Below are 18,334 nucleotides of genomic sequence, written 5' to 3'. Positions count from 1 at the left end.
AAGGTTAAAGAATGGGTAAAGGAGGCTCAGGAGCACCTAAAGGATGCTGAGCCCATACTGGAAGACAAGATCGATGATCTCTCAAGCATAACACCCCAATCTCTCTCCCATGACCAAAATCAAGGGAGGTGATGGCACCACAAGCTGGGCCACCTAGACAAAGTCTAAATGCTCTGGACTAGCAAACCAATCAAGGCCATTGGCCAAGAACCACAAACTTAGGAGAGAGGCAAGTGACTAGCAACCTCCTCAATACACTGGTGACCACCCCTGTAACTCTATGCTTAGGCGACTTGCTTAGGCAACATCCAACACTATGGCTAGAGCTTAAGCAATGGGTTGAAGAACCAAATGAGCCAATCAAAGACTGATGCAGAAACTCAAATACCGAGTCTCACGCTACACTCCATGTCTATATCCTTGCACATCAATGCTTTTTGAGAAGGCAGGGAAATGCATGCAGTCTTGCCAATCCTAGCTTTGGGGAATGTCATAAGAAAGGGAATTGTAGACATAGGGGCAGGAGTGAGTGTGCCAAGCTATGCATTACAAACTTGGGGTAACCCACCGATTGAGACTACTAGGTTCAACGTCACTCTGGCTAACGGAATGCAGGTGAAACCATGTGGAGTGTTGCAAAATTGGCTAATGAAGATTGTAAGAATCCAAATCTTGGTTGACTTTATAGTCATGAAGGGAGTGGACTACGACATCCTGCTAGGCCAACCCTGGATGCACAATGCAAGAGTTGTAGAAGAGTGGGGCAACGGTCTTATCTTCTTAGGAAATCAAATAGAGGTTGTAAGGGTAGAGATAGACACTTGGAAGACTATGGCAGTCGACCTAGATGCCATCTCCACCATGCTGAAGGGCAACGGACAGACTAGGGATCCTATGGGGCCCTTACCAAGTATATCCCATGCCCTAAGGACGACGAGACTAGATGGATGTCCTTGCTACCATTGATATGCCATTCTCAGACATTGAGGAGTGCAAACATGCCATCAAGGCAACTGGTAAGCTCAAGGATACACCTTCAGTGCCAGTCTACATGATGACCCGGAGCCTACGTGGAAGACCCAATCATGTTGCATTCCAAGTCCCAAACAATAGACGAGAGCTCTTGGAGATTCTAGGGTACTTGACCGACAAGTCGACTGGCAATCCAACAACGAATCTTAAGCCACTCCGAGACCTCTTGGATGAGCTTGAATGGCGATGGTCCAAGATACATGATTTAAGCTTGAGATACAATTGGGTTCTAATCCTCGACCAAAAAGAAGAGAATTGTCAGAATGAGGGAGAACGAGGAGCAACCAGACAAAGATAGCTCTAATGATGAATATGAGGAATGTTGTTCCTTTAATGAAGAGAGCAAAAGGAAAATCGATACTCTAGAGTACAAAAGGGGGCGTATAATCAAACCAATCATCAATAAATGTGACATAGTATTTGCTACCACCAAGAGATACATTTTGTGTAGGCCCCCAAACATCTGTATGTACTACATCAAGTATATTTCTGCTCACTTCTCTATCATGTGAGAAGGGTTGTCTCGTCTGCTTACCAAACTATCATGCTTCACAGACTTTATGCAATTCTGCAACTCTAAAAGAAGACAACTGTGTAACCAATCCTCTGGACTACATTAATTTCAGCCTTTGCAAATTTGCATGTCCAATATGTTTATGCCATATTTCAATATCTGCAACTACTCCTTTTCCTTTAGCATACATAGCAGCATCCATTGTAGGAATTCCAACATCTAAAGTGAAAATTCGGCCAAATCTAATTCCTTTTGCGATCAAGCTACACTTATTATTAAAGTCTTCTACAAAACAACCTTTTGCATTGAATTGGACCAACAACCCCTGCTCTACCATTTGGCCAACAGACACTAGATTCTTTATAATTGATGGCACATGTAATACATCTATCAGACACTTTGTCTGGCCATCATACAAGGACAAGGGAACCTTTCCAATGTGTGAAATTGGGTGGCATGAATCATCACCCGTTTGCACATAACCTGGGTTTTATAAGTCCTGCATATCTCTTCAAGCCATTCAACATGACTGATCATATGATTAGATGCACCTGAATCAACATACCATACATCATCATGTGTCCCCTTTCCTTTAACTGCATTCATCATATACTGCATAAGAAACAGATGCTCATTTTTGTCTTCATTTTGTCGTGAAGAGGATGCATAGTTTCCTTGCTGCAATTTACCACTGCCAATATCATCCTTCTTAGCATAACAATTGGCTGCAATATGTCATGTTTTGCCACAATAATGACAAACAATAGAAAATTTTCCAGAGCCTCTATTCTGCCATCCACCTCTTCCTCTAGAGCTTTCCCTGCCTCTAAAGTTTCCTCTGCCTCCAGAGACCTGCATTTCACCAAACTGTTGATTGAACCTGTTTTGGTGCTTATCGCCAGCACATCCCATACCATGGCCTCTCAAAGAGGATCTACTTCGGGGGGTTCACTATATATATATTCTCTATATAACTTGAGTTCATGGCCTATTTATAAATATCCTAATCTGTGAATTTTTCTTGAATAAAACACAACCCTTTTCTATTCAATGTATAAGTAACCCCTTTATATGACACCCTTCTGTATGTAAAAAAATATAAAAATGGTGTTTTAAAAACCCCTTATTTTGAACTCACGTTATATATACATATATTCATGAGTGACCCCCCGAGGGATCTACCACGTCCCCTTCCTGAACTCGAGTAAAATGCTTGGACCTGTTCATTATTTCTTTCAGACGAATCACCCAGCATATTAATCTCTTCAGTAATGATGAGAGAGATTAGCTCATCAAAATCTGGAAATGGCTTCGGTACATATATTGAAGTAACAAATGATTTCCATGCCTTCTCATTGTTAAGGCCACATAGAGTGGATGAAACCAAATCATCATCATCCGACATTGCATCAATCGCTGCTAAAGCATCTGCAATGCTCCTCACCTTCAACACATACTCATTGACAGATATTTTTCCTTTCTTCAAGGCATTCAACTCTTGCTTGAGTTGAATCTTTCGTGCCTTTTTATTTACTGAAAACATGCTCTCAAAAATTTTCCAAGCTGCATGTGAAGTTTCTGCATTCCTGATCTATCCTAGCATAGTATTATCAATGACTGCAAATAGCTAGTACATCACCTTTTGTTCTTTCACATTCTACTCTTTCCATGCTTTTAACTCATCTGCAGTCGGAGGGATACCCAGCTTTGGCTCATTTTCTTCACCTGAAACAAACTCATAAAGGCCCTTTCCAATGAGGAAGTTCTTCACACGAAACTTCCATGAAGGGTAGTTGTTCTTGTCGAGCTTCTCAATAATGGGATTTCCACTATTCTCTGCCATTATCATAAACAAGGATACAACATAGCAAGCTAGTCTTCTGCAATCTTTCACAGCACGTGTATACCAATACACCAAGCAACCTTTTTCTGATTGCTCAATAGTACATGTAATATGCAACCTGTTTGCAGATAAACCTTATGTTTACTTCCTGCAAACACCTCAAAAATTACAAATTCGCAATCTATAACCTGTGCACCCACTTTCGGTCATACAACCGAAATCACAGTGTACCTTGAAACTGTTGTCCGCAACCTTGTTGCTCTAAAATGGGGCCTAAAACAGCCTGAAACACCCAACACAACTACGGATAAGACCTAAACGGCTTGTCTGTAGAATATACAGTGATTTGCTCGCACACCAAATCTCACAGCAATCTGAGTTTTTTGCTCGACCTTGCTTCCGGTGCCTCCACAAACACTATCCAAGAGAGAGAGTGGAAGAATGGGAGAGTTGATTACCCATTGCTTGCTTGCTCGAACCTTACTTCTTCTCCTTTACTTCAGCCTTCAAAATTAGCCTCTCTGAGTGGTGCGGCTCTGATACCATGTCAAGAATCACGTGGTGGGGGACTTTGCTTGAGCTGTTGCGCCAAACACACACTGTACACGCAAGAGGAAGCTCACTCAAGAACACAAGAAGAGAGATGGAGGCCAAAACGTTTTCTTGTTGGTTTATTATTCTTCTTCCACAAATTATACAATGTACACAAAGTATAGATGAGATACAACATAAAGAAAAGTGGCCTTCTAAGTTAAACAGTGCATAACCGACTACACTAATCGACTGGCATTATATCTTTGCCAGCTGTAGGTAGGTGTAACAAACTAAATATAATAAGTGATAAGTCAGTGGCCATGTGAGTATCATAATGACCACCAATGTGCTAAGTGTAGACATGCGGACTCATCTAGCCAGGTGGTCCATCATCAATGTCCGCATGTGTTGAGCTTGCCATCTCAACAAAGGAGAGTTGGGCCATGCTCAGCTGAGCTCTGATACCATGTGAAATATGCAGGATCTAGAGTATGACAGATGCGGAAGCTATGGAGGTTGAAAGAGGAAATAGAAAATCATGAAGACATTGACTCTGACTGGGACAAATTGTTACACAAGTGAATTAGGTTCCAAGATTGAGACTTGGACTCATAAACACAATCTTGTGTATTGACAATGATATGACACTTTATTGGAAAGAAAAGAGTACTATCATTGCATTAGAAAAAGAGTGCAAGTACAATGCTTTATAGGATTTGAGTGGTGGTACTTTCTCCTACTATGCATATGGGATTATGGCCCTAAGCCCTCATGCTCCTTGAAAGATGATTTTTGATGCCAAGAAATGCTTAAAAATAGCCAAAAATTACGAATATCCGAGGAAAAATCCCACAACATGCAAGATACGCGGTGTGCTCCAATTTTATGAAGAAATTTGCTTGTTTTTGTTGTTTCATGGTCCAAATGTTGTTCATATGCTATGAATTTTTTTGAACCTTATTTGCATCATGTTTGAGGGCTCTAACTATAGAAATGCAGAACCCGTAATGATTTAGAAGTATTATTAATTTTTTAAAACTAGCAAAATGTCATTTTTAATGAAAATTAGTGGTTTTTTTCGATTTTGAGTTGGAGAAAAGGGGTGAAAATGGGATAAACTCAGAGAAAATGTTAAGTTTCAGTCAAAATAATAAGCCAACACAAATAAATCAGAAAATACCTATTTTTTATGAATAATAAATAGAAAAAATAGCAAAAAATAGAGAAAATTGGGATTTTTGCACTCAAAAAATATGGAAAAATAAGATTTATGTGCATGAATGTTTGGCAAGGTTAAAGCATGGGGTTAAGCCTTGGTTTGACCTCATCCTTTGTGTTATAGTATGTGTTTATTGTTTTTTACATACAAAAATGATACAAAACAACCATTTACACCTATGCACCACAGCAACACCTAAACGGTGAGGGGGGATGAAGTTCGTGTGACGATCTAATTGCTGAAAAGATACAAAATCTGATTTCCCTTTTTGTGCATAATATTTAGGGATCATTTCATAATTAAATATAGGCAACTAGTAACACGGAAGTTCCGGTGCTCGTTCCTAAAGCAGCGCAGCATGTAACGCTTAGTAAAAATTCATGAAAGGGTCGTTTTTCGCACCTCACATGGTTGGTTTTTTAATCATAAAATGGTTGTGCAAAATCGTCATACACCTTGCATCAAGCATGCCATGTGGTATCTCTTGGAATGCATTGCACTTGTTTGATAAACTTTGACCAACGCTAAGAGGACAGGAAACCTAAGTTGTAGGTTAGACGGGTGCTTCCGTTGGGGAAAGTCTTGTGAGGCAAATAAAAATCTCATGGAATGCTGAATTATTAAAGAGTGGAGTTTGTGTGAATGTCATATGTGTCAGCGATGCATCTTGGGGCTAATCCCCGAGGTGTAGGAGAGTTGCAGTGGATCCGCGACAGTCAGCCAAGAGGTGCTTCCCTATGTGTGTATTATGAGGCATTATGCCTATATGTTATGGGATATCCCTTTGAGGAGATGGGAAGATGAACGTTGGACTACATATTGGATACAAACACAAAATTGTCATAAGCATTTAGTACAAAGTGAGTTTTAGACACTCCTGGCTCGCAAGGTCGTGTGGTGGGGTTGTCTGTCGTATGCATGAGGTCCGGCTAGTGCCATAGAGTGCCGTTCCATTTTAGGTCCCTTCAGTGGTGCGTCTGGCGGGAGCTGACTATAAGTGGTGGTTCTAAATCTTGGTCTTATAAGGGACCTGTTAGCTTTATTATATAGTTGATAGCCGCCTTGAAGCGGTTGATGCTAAAATAGGTGGATTGAAGTTTCCGCCATGAGCATGATGATGAAACCAAGGAATCCCCTTAACCCTAGAGATACATTGTCCATTCTAAATGGTTTAGTGGGATCTTTAGCTAGAAATCTGATCGATTACTTTACCCTTTTCCCTGAAAGTGACACCATGCTGGAGTTTCATTCACTATGGGGAAATACCTATGGAGTATTCATGAGAGATAGTCCATGGGAGCTAGAGGAAAGATCAGGGAGTAAAAGTGATGTTAGGATGGCACAGTCATTTGTGATCCTCAAAAGCGATAAGTTTTTGAAGGAAAATACCGTGATGCCATTAGTCAAAGTAATATATGTCTATGAGCAGGAGATACCTCCGATGCTAGGGCCTGATGCAATTGGGTTCCAAAGCGCAATTTTGCAGATCCATAAAGCATTGGACGATATCTACATATGTGGAAAACCCTTATCAGAAAGGAAGGTTCTATTAGGACCTACCTCCGATTCTAGGGAAACAATAGCAAATGAGGATAGAATTACTAAAACACCAACATCAAGCGATGGAGTAGACTCCTTAGTGCGTAGCATAGGAGTCCCTAGACCACTTTGTGAGTTGGCAGAAAGGGATAGCAAGGATGATATTAACCTTCCTACACCAATAAAGGTGGAAATGGAAGAGGTTGGAGACCCCAAGACACTAGAGTTAGGTCATGAATATGAGGATTTTAATGGCCCAGTGCTGATCCCGAAGGAAAGGACTAAATGCCCTCCTCCTTATAGGGATTTGCCAGTGTTTCATGGGTTGGTTGATGAGGATCCGATGATACATTTACGAGAATACGACCTAACTTGCCTTGCAAGTGGGTTCAATGATATTCATCAGATGCTCTTATTCTCAAGTACCCTAAAGCTAGAAAATGGTACGGGGGCCTCCCAAGGGGGTCTATTAAATCCTTTGAGGAGTTGAGTGATCGATTTTTAGATGAATATGAAAAGAAGGTGCCTATGACCCAAGTTTTAGGCAGCTGATGCAGATTAGGCAAGAGTCCTATCCTTCTGTTAAAGAATATGCTAGAGCCTTTGATGATACTCTGAGGCTTTGGCCAAGAAGAGCTACTGCATTGCCAGGTGATGTGCTATGTGAGCTCTTTTTGAGTAGCTTAGATATTAACATGCAAATCCAGGTGGGACTGCAGAATCCTAAGTCATTAAGGGAATCAAAGATGCATGCCATTGATTATGAGGGACATATTCAAAGATGTTGGGAAAACTTTTGGAGTTTTCCCCGCTCAGTACAAGTGCATCCTAGCTTCCAACCATGTCTACAAGGAGATAGCTCACTTGTTGATACCAAGGCAGCCTATGCGAGGAACCTTGGTAGCCAAAATCTCCAAGCAGGAAATGGCAATAGTAGGGATAATATACCCCATGGGGATAAAAAGATTCCAAGCCCAGTAAGTCCTATCAAGGCTTGCAACACTTCCATGAGAGGTAGTTGTGACGGTGGAATTGATAGAACCATTAGGTCTACAAGCTTAGATGAGCATTCTATGAGTGGTTCTAGTTGTGCTCCTAGTAAGGCTCTTGAGAGACCTTTCCAATTTATAGATGAATCATGCTTTCGAGTAGATGCTATTCCTTTTAGTAAAAGAATGGTTCCTATGGCTAAGTAGTTGCAGAGTGGACAAAGGCAAGTAAAGACATCTCGTGTAGAGAAGATGCGGCATGCCAAAGGTCCACCTGTACTAAATAGAAGCCATAAGGCTGTGAGGCCATCTGGTAATGGTAATAAATCCATAGTGAGTCCATTGGACCAATGTGGGCAGATGAGGCAGTCTAAGAATATGAAAAGGAATATGAGATGGGTTTGGAGGCCCAAAACCCCTAAAAATACTGTTGGTGTGTCAGATTAAGGACCAAGAATTGCATGTGGACATGCTTTGATGGATTCCCAAGAGGATGCGACTAAAGGGCATAATGCGACATCTAACAATAGGGACCGCTGCCCTGAGATGCATTTATGTGATAAGTCTAGGCTTGAAGCTCTATCTATTTTGGATCGTATCATTGACATATGTAATGGTCCAATTAGAGAAGAGTTGAATGATCATAAATCCATGATTCTCCCTATAGGAGGAGTTACTGGAAAGTTGGGACAAGCGATCCGTTTGAATGATGACCAAGGGGATGAGATATATCAACCTAATGATGTCATTCATTTAGCACATAGTACCCAAGAAGAGATGGGCATTATTACTGAGATATCAGTAGAAAGGCTTGGGCTAGTGAATCTACAAAGAGCGTAGATCAAGCTTTTAGCTGACTCGCATGAGTAGCATGAGGCTAGTCCTCCTATTTTATGCTATCCTGATTAGTTTGATAGGATGTGTTGTATATGCCAAGGAGATCATATATTGCATGGATTAGAATGAACTATCCATTTTAGGCCAAGAGGGCCAGTTGCTTTAAGTAGCTAACGGCTGATTTCTTTAGGCAAAGAGGGCCAGTTGTTTTCGGGTTTTAATAATCTATCTCTTTAGGCCAAGAGGGCCCATTGGTTTGCAGTGAAAAGTGCTATTTCTTTAGGCCAAGAGGGCCCTATCTCTTTTTGGTGCAGGTACGTTTAATGCTTTGTTGTTTTAGTGATTGTGCCATACATGTTGACAAAGTCGCTGGAGGTAGCCTTTGCTGCGAAGAAGCTTCTTGTGGCCATTCCAGGTGGTTTCGTCCCCTTTTCTAGTTTTTTTCCCTTAAGCAATTAATGATATATGTGCAAGTGAGGGTTTTCTTTCTTGTTGGGGACCGGCACTTAAGGCATGAAGTCCTAGGTTTAGGTTAGGTATGTTTGGGGGAGGTCTGAGTAATCCTTGCCTCCTGTAAGGCATTGTCAGGAATCGAAAGACCTGTTTTGGATGGGAGTTCTAGTGACCATGTTCTACTGACCTGCTAGGCGGCCGTTCTAGGAGTTCTTGTTAGTTGTGAGGTAGTTAGAGAAGCCTATTAAAACAATGATGGAAAGAGACAAAACCCTAAATATTTGAAAGACAATATATGAATATACGGAGGTGTAAAAAGGGGTTCTAACCCCTATAAAAATAGAAAAGGAAAGAAATAAAAATTCTTGAGCTATTGTTTATTGCCTTGCGAAGGCTTGGTAGGTTCCTAGGGATGAGACAAGATTCGGGGCCGATGCCTTGTCTTCCTTGGGGTAGCATCTAGCTGAAAAAATAAAGAATATAAGAAGGTTGGAGCAAAAATAAAAGTGAGTGTTAGAAAAGGATTAAGTGTCGCCTTGCGAGGGCTTGGTAGGTTCTTGGGTATCAAGACAGTACTTGAGGCCGATGCCCTGTTCTCCTTAGGTCACTACGCTCAGCTCCCTCCTTTTTACACGTCCGATTATGGAAAATGAGAGGTTAAAAGAGTGATGTGCTAAAAGAAAATATTTTTTTATCAGGCTACAGGAGTCCTCACCTAGTAGGAGCTCCTGGTTGAGTTGTCCTTAGTTAGGAAGGTAGTTCAGACCACCACTTAGGGCGACCTCTTTAATAGTTCTTTTTAGCTTGGCTGTGTTGCAGCAATTGGTTAGTGACTAGCTTCGGGCCTTCTATCAGATTATGCTAGGCCTACTCCTCCTAGATTTCATGCCTTGGTTTTGTCAGGGGGTAGGGTGAGAGCTGTGATGTGTTGTGTTGTGTATTTTTTGGATCTGCTTGATGCTCCTTTTTGTTGTTTATGTGCAGATCTATTCATGGGATTCGATGGGCTGAATTGCCCTATCCCATGGTCACAAATGATAGATGATTTTTAATGCCCAAAAGTGCTTAAAAATAGCCAAAAATTACGAATATCCAGGGAAAAATAGACTTCGTCGAAGGCAACGGTGGCAATTAGTACGATTTTAAGTGGCAATGCCCCAAAAATGCTTAAAAGAGGAACAAGACGGCGGTCGGAGAATTTTCATAGTTTTTTGGCATGAGAGACAAGATCCTGGGAGATGCCCGGAAGTGGAGGACTTCAAGACAAACGCCCAGGAATTTTCAGATCAAGAATCAGACACCGAACGAGGAAGAGGGAGTGCCCGGGAGGCCAAGCCCAAATTGGCAATAGGTGAAAATGGACTTTAGAAGAGCCCAAAGGGTGTGACCCTTTGGGGCTCCCTTGGGATCCCAAAATTTTGAAAAAACGTGGGAGAGGGGGTTTCATTTTTTTCATAAGATCAACAAACAGGGCGCCATGAATCCACGATTTGAAGAGATGGAGGATGGGGGCTGTGAACAACCCCCCCAACTGATCTTGGCCTTGATCTACATTCTATCTTCGCTCTCCATCACTCTAGACCACTCCTCCTTTGGCTGCCTGTTTGTGGAGAACAAAAACCAGTCTCTCTCTCTCTTCTCTCTCTCTCTCCTGCATAGAGGCTATTCGTGTGCAAGAAGTCAAGAAGGAGAGGGGCTGAAGAATGCTTGTCCGCGGATTGCTTCAAGATGAAGTGGAGGCTGAGGAAAGAGGTTTAGCACTAAAGAATGGTTCCTGGTCAGTCTGTGGGCTACTCACAATAATTATTAAAAAACCTGCAACACGCTAGGCACGCGGTATGCTCCAATTTTATGAAGAAATTTGCTTGTTTTTGTTGTTTCATGGTCCAAATGTTGTTCATATGCAATGAATTTTTGTGTGAACCTTGTTTACATCATGTTTGAGGGCTATAACTACAGAAATGCAGAACCCGTAATGATTTAGAGTCATTATTAATTCTTTAAAACCCGCAAAATATCATTTTTAATGGAAATTAGTGATTTTTTTCGATTTTGAGTTGGTGAAAAGGGGTGAAAATGGGATAAACTCAAAGAAAATGTTAAGTTTCAGTCGAAATAATAAGCTAACACAAATAAATCAGAAAATACCTATTTTTCATGAATAATAAATAGGAAAAAAATAGTTAAAAAATAGAGAAAATTGGGATTTTTGCGCTTTAAAAAAATGAAAAAATAAGATTTATGTGTGTCGCAGCAATATCTAAACGGTGAGGGGAGGTGAAGTTTGTGTGATGATCTAATTGCTGAAAAGATACAAATTCTGATTTCCCTTTTTGTGCATAGCATTTAGGGATTGTTTCATAATTACATATAGGCGACTAGTAGTACGGAAGTTCCGGTGCTAGTCCCTAAAGCAGCGCAGCATGTAACGCTTAGTAAAAATTCATGAAAGGGTTGTTTTTCGCACCTCACATGGTTGGTTTTTTAATCATAAAATGGTTGTGCACAATCGTCGTATACCTTGCATCAAGCATGCCACGTGGTATCTCCTGGAATGCATTACACTTGTTTGATGAGAGGACAGGAAACCTAAGCTGTAGGTTAGATGGGTGCTTCTGTTGGGAAAAGTCTTGTGATGCAAATAAAAATCTCCTAGAACGCTGAATTATGAAAGAGTGGAGTTTGTGTGAATGTCATATGTGTTAGCGACGCATCTTGGGGCTAATCCCCGAGGTGTAGGAGAGTCGCAGTGGAGCAGTGGCAGTCAGTCGAGAGGTGCTTCCCTATGTGTGTATTACGAGGCATTATGCCTATATGTTATGTGATCTCCCTCTGAGGAGATGGGAAGATGAATGTTGGACTACATATTGGATACAAACGCAAAATCGTCATAAGCATTTAGTACAAAGTGAGTTTTAGACGCTCCTGGCCTGTGAGGCTGTGTAGTGGGGTTGTCTGTCATATGCATGAGATCCGGCTAGTGCCATAGCCAGTGCTGGCCCATTTTAGGTCCCATCACTCCTCACAAAGGGATTGAAGTAGGTGTGATTGCAAATATCTCAACATTTAGGACATATAGGGTATTATTGATGATTTGTGTTAAACTATGCATTGATTGCTAGACCTCTATACAAGCTATTGATTATATTCGAATGGACCGAGGAATGCCAACGCGCATATGAGAAACTAAAAAAGGATGTAATCATAGCACCAATACTATGAGCCTCAGATTGGATACTCACATTTCACGTGCACATCAACGCTTTAAAATTTACTGTAGGAGCTGTATTGTGCCAACCTAGTGAACACAACCCTGGACTATCCGGTGAGCTTTGGAAGCAGACAACTCATTGAGACTATAATGAATTACTCAACAATGGAGAGAGAGGGCTTGGCCATGGTGTTTGCCGTAAATAAATTTTGACATTATCTTTTTGCTATGCCTTTTACTTTTTTTGTTGACCATTAAGCCTTGTTGTATTTGGTTAACAAACCATCAGCTACATGACACATTGCTAGATGGCTTCTTCTACTTTTGGAATTTTATTTCTCCGTGATGGTGCATAAAGGGAAACAACATTACATGGCTGACCATCTATCTTGCATCCCCACGGGAGAAGCGACTGGACAAGGCATTGTGGACGAACTACCAGACACGTATCTATTCTACTCATCCAGTGAAAAAGATTTGTTTAGAGCTGACATGATGCCATATTGGACAAATGACATAGTTCAGGTGCTTGAACACAGACTTTTGGAATGACTAATAGAAAAAGGCTGACTCAGGCGGCTCATCCTGAAAATCCAACCCTATCAATTGATAGTTGGCTAACTTTACATACTGGGGAAAGACAGGTTACTATTGCATAAATGCGTGTGTGAGCATGAGATACACAACATGTTGATAAAGGCATACTGTGAAATTGCAGGGGGACATTTCGGTGGAGATGTGATAGCCTACAAGGTGTTGTAGTCCAAGCTATGGTGATCCACCCTCTTCCGAGATGCGACATGATTTGTGAAGCACTATGACGAGTGCCAAAGGATTAAAGCTTCGATTCGTATAAGGATCACATAGATCTAATCCCAATTATTGCATGACAATCCTTTGAGAAATGGGTTTGACTTTATCGGACCCATTAGACATGCAGCACAGTATTCACAAGCCAAATACATTATTGTGGCTACCGATTATCTGATAAAATGGGCAGAAGCTCAAGCTACAAGAAAAAATGACACTCAAACCATTGCTAAGTTTCTATGGGAGCAAGTGATCTCACGATTTGGCTGCCCCATCAACTTCTAGTTAGCAACCAAGGCGGCACACACTTCATTAACGAAGTGATAGCTCACCTCTTGTCCTCCTTCCTAATCATCCATTGAAAATCCTTGTCTTATTACCCACAGGAAAATAGTCAAGGCGAATCAAAAAATAAAATCCTAGTAAACGTCCTAAGCAAGGTCATCTCTACTTCACGCAGTGATTGGGATAACAAGTTGATGGCGACCTTGTGGGCCTACTGCAGGACTTACAAGACGGCTGTAGGATAGACCCCCTTTATATTGACATATGGTAGAGAGGCAATCCTTTCCTTAGAATTATTTGTACCAAGCCTCAGGATATCCCTTCAAGAAAGATGGGATGGAAAGGGGGCATGGATGGAACGCTTGATTGAACTTGAATGCTTAATGGAAACCCGGCTTCTAGCCACCCATGCACTCATATGCGAGAAGGCAAGATGCAAAATCTAGTTTGATAAGCATGTCAAGTAGCGCAGCTTCGAACAGGGTGACTTAGTACTGCTATCCCAATCAAAGGACATAAGAAAAAGTTGAAGTTTTAGGGGCTAGGATCTTTTAATGTTCGAACCATCAGCCAATCTAGCAACGTAGAACTAGAAATCCTAGAGAGTCAGGGCATAGGCTTCTTCAATGGTAGCCGCATAAAGAAGTATTTCCCTCCCACGCACCCATAGCATGAGCCCCCAAAGCTAGCACCCATGTCCATGTATGAGTGGCCACTATCACTAAGGTGGACGGTGAGGATGAGGAAGCAATACCACCAGCTCACCTATACATGACAGTCAATGCTAAACATATATGCATCATCAATGCATTGATCGATGAAGGAGCTGATTTTAATATCTTGACTCATGACCATTGGACCCAAATTGGAAAACCGTAGTTACAGCCCACTAATGCTAATCTCACCCCTTATGGAGGTCAACCCTACATGATGTAAGGACATACGATCAAGTCGCCCCAAGGCCTTATTGCAGGCGCAAGGCTACTATGCGGGTAGCACGTGGATTTGGCTGCCTAAAACCAAAGCAACCAAAGGCTATACATAAATGCCACCCTCAAGCTTGACCACACAAAATATCATGCCAGAGACACTCACAACACAAGAGAATCAGGCCACTAAGTCCATAGAACCTTCAAAGCCTAGCTCAGTAGGGCCTGAACCAATGTATCGCCCAAAATCATAGCCTGCTACTAATAAAATTCCCAGTTCTAGTGCTGATGATACCCCTTAGATCTGAAATGCATCCAATAGCATGACAATTGCAACTACCACAAAACCCATCAAACGTGAGGTCAAGCTCCAATCTAAAGAGCAAATCAAGTTGTGACTATTAGTTGCTGAACTCTCTAGTCCTGTCAAGCCTCAACCACCCACCAACCTTTGACCCTCTTATGAGAGACAATCAATTCTAACCTTGGCTACGGACTTAGCTAAAAATATGGGGGACGACTTGGTTGCTTGCCTCCGACGCTTGGACGCTACTTTCATGACCTTGGCTAAAAGCTACTATCGACTAGACTAAGGCCTCTTGGAAGAACTATAACAACGAAAGTACAAACACTCCCTTACTCTTGGGAGGAGTTGGAATTTGTATTTATTAAGGCTTTCGAATCAGCTCAGGAGTTAATTGCAACTAAGATATCCTAGGAGCAAGGAATCAAGCAGCGTCTCATTTCATCATATAGCAAGAATACAATCATGGCCACAAACCAAGAAATCCAGAAGTTGAAACATCTTGTCAACCACAACTCCTCCTTCTTACAGAAATGATATGCTTTACGCTTGCAGTGGGAGCTAGAGGGATGCCAAATAATGACCAATGCTGAATAGCGACATGCAATCAAGGCATCTGAATATGACCCAATCGATGTCGCTCTAACTTCCTATAGGGTGTTGACTTCCATTCATAACCAACCTGTAGAAGAACACATTAAGGGACATTCTTATTTAGATCGCATCCTCACTGAGGACCTCACTGAGGAGGAGTTGCACGTTGCTAGTCAAGTGGACTCCGGTGACTTCTTACTTGACGTCCTCACTTACATTATGCACGTAGGCATCTGCCCTTTCGACATGGATAGTTCTCCCTGCTAGAAGAAGAAAATAAGGTAAAATCCAAAGAAGAACCAAGCACCTCTAAATATGAACAAATATTATATGTAGGTTCCAGGTACAAGGGCAAGAAAGATCAACTAGTATGTGACTTTTGCAAAAGGATCGGGCACACATAGAAATTGTGTCATGCCAGGAAGAGGTCCCAAAAGGCCTATCTAGTTGTTGTTAAAGAAGAAGAAGACCATGAAGCAAAAGAAGAAGAAGACGAAGAAGAAGAAGAAGAAGACCACCAGGAGAAGGACAAACCTCATCAGTCCTTCTATTTTGATAGACTTTTTTAGCCTAGCCCTAATGCTTCTAGCATAAGCTTGTAAACTCCTCATGTAACCTTGTACTACAGCCTCTGTACACTTTGTGAGGCCCCTTTCATAGCCTCTGGATGTCCACCACATCTTTGGTACCCATACTTAACCTTTTCTACGACAACCTCTAGTGTTTACCATGTTTGTGGTGTGCCCACACTTTTTAGGTAGTTGCTCACTAAAGCTGAATCTACACACTTTGTACTTCTCTGGTTGTGATTGAGGAGGGGTGTTGAGATTTGCAATCACATCCATGCTACCTCTTTGTATGAATCAGATGGACAGAGCATATGCATGCTACTTGAAACCCATAGGCATAGAGGGGAAGACTGCCACCTACCCTATTCTATATAACATTATAGTTTGATGTCACTTTCATATGTGATGAATGCAATGCCATTGTTTTTTTGGTTCTTCATCTTAGTATACTTGATTTTCTTGTGTTTGTACTTCTAGTCAAGTCTTGATTCCTATAATGTTGTACTCATGAATCTAGTGTTGTTCTATGAGGAGTCTCTGAGCCACCATAGCTCCCATGCTCTAGATCCATGTTTTTACAATTATGGTTCTAGCCTCTAGACTATGAAACCATATTGTAGCTCATCCTTTCAGGTTCATATTAAAGAAAATCATCAAGTATCCTTCATCTTGGATTCAATAGTTGAACATTAAATTTTGGAATTCATCAATATGAAGTTCCACATCTTTCTCTACTACTAACCCATTAAAAATGGATAGAGGAAATCCCAAGGCTTGCAAGTCCAATGTTCCTGTTGGGATTGCAGTGGATTGCACCATTATAACAATCAAATTTTTCAAAGAAGTTTGAACGATGGGAACTATTACTCCACTTGAAGTGGGCTGACTAACTGGAAGAGGGAAAGTACTAGATCTTCCTCCTCCTAACAGACTATGCATGGGGCTAGGGTTATTAAGACTCCTCCCTTGTAGGGATAATAAACCACTCTGTTGAGGAGAATATCTCTAATAATTCAGCCCATCGTCTAGCATGTTCAACTTTTTCTTACTTCTAAAGCTTGGCTTGATGGTCTTTTGAATCTATCTCACTGTTTTTTGGCATACACTAATAAACTAATCCCTATTGATCGAGATTCGAAGACCACCACTTATTATCAGCTCTCGACAAACACACCACCTATCCAGACCTAGAATGAGCTTGATGTTAGCTCTAAGGCACTAGCCGGGCCTCTATTACGTACTCAAACCACCCCTCACAACCTCGCGATCAAGAGCGTCTAAGGGGTATACTACCCTCACCCCTCACAACCTTTGAGGAGTGTGGGAAGGATAATAGATAATCCTTCCCACACTCCTCATGGGAGGCTTCTTACAAAGTTTTATTGACGTTCGACCTTTAGGTAGTGTTAAGTTAAAACCCGATTCATGCCATTTTAGGGGACCAAAATGGGACTATGCCCTATGGGCAGAGAGGTTGAGCGGTGCATCCCTCTCGTTTTCCATTCTCTTTGAACCAAGAATGGCATGAGTCTGCTTCAGCTTGGGCATCTCTGCATAAAGTAGGATATCCAAGATCTTACATTAGAATACTATTACGAGACCTTGACCATTAGGAACCCCAATTTCAAGTTGATCCTAGTGGGCTCGGCCGTGAATGTTTTGTTGCGAAGAAGACTCGGGAAACCCTAGGTGACAAACCCCGAAACATTCCATGGGAGTGTTGGGAAATGACACTTAGATTCGTTTCTCGATGGACCGCTAAAGGCATGCCTAGATAGCCGTTAGGTGGGCATGTTATAGTTGGTATCAGAGTGAAACTTTGTAAGGATGCGTGATTGATTAATGTATGGTTCATAGGCATATCCTAAACAGAAAAATCTAAATGGTATGGATTGATTGTGAGGCACACCGCCTTCTGTACCCATGAATGCTGACATATAAGAGAAGAAATTCATTGTTAAACAAATTAAGGCATCCAAGTTTGATGGGAAAGGGATAGATGTCGTAGTGGAGGCGGAGATGTGGATTGAGTCGATGGATGATTATTTCTTTGCTTCAAGAACCACTTTCTCCAATCAAGAAATGATAGACAAACTGAAGTTAGTTGGCCAGGCTCGAATATGGTGGAAGCAATGGTGCAAAGATCAAGGTATTTCTGAAGCCGCTGTCACTTGGGCTCAGCTGAAAGATGCTGTACGCGGACAATATCTTTCACCAACCTACTAGACTTTGAAGATGAATGAATTGTTCAAGATCAAGTAGCTGGAATTAACCTTGGAAGCCTACTATTCAAACTTTGTAACCCTACTAAAATACGCACCACCTATGGATATTAAATACTCCTCTGAACCACTTTCTTGAAGCAATGCGTCTGACGGACTTGCAAGTTGCATTACTTGGAGCAAAGCCAATCGTCCAAGAACTTGGATCAAGAAATTGTGACAAAGATGTTTCCTGAGATCAGGGCAAGAGATGCCACATGTGCAGAGAGATAGGACACATCCGTAGGAGATGTCCCTACTGTTAATGCTTTCATTACAATGAGCTAGGGCATGTCTAAGAAAATTGCCCTAACTTAAGTACGGAAGACATTGAGCCTCCAAGGAAACGAAGCTACACAAGTGCAGTCTTTGGATATATAGAGGAATTAGATGAAGATGAAGACCTAGAAT

The sequence above is a fragment of the Lygodium microphyllum genome, chromosome 11 (genome assembly GCF_053477565.2).
Source record: "Lygodium microphyllum isolate KBCC chromosome 11, Lygodium_microphyllum_v1.1.10, whole genome shotgun sequence".
NCBI lineage: Eukaryota > Viridiplantae > Streptophyta > Polypodiopsida > Schizaeales > Lygodiaceae > Lygodium > Lygodium microphyllum.
This window is presented reverse-complemented; position numbering follows the sequence as displayed.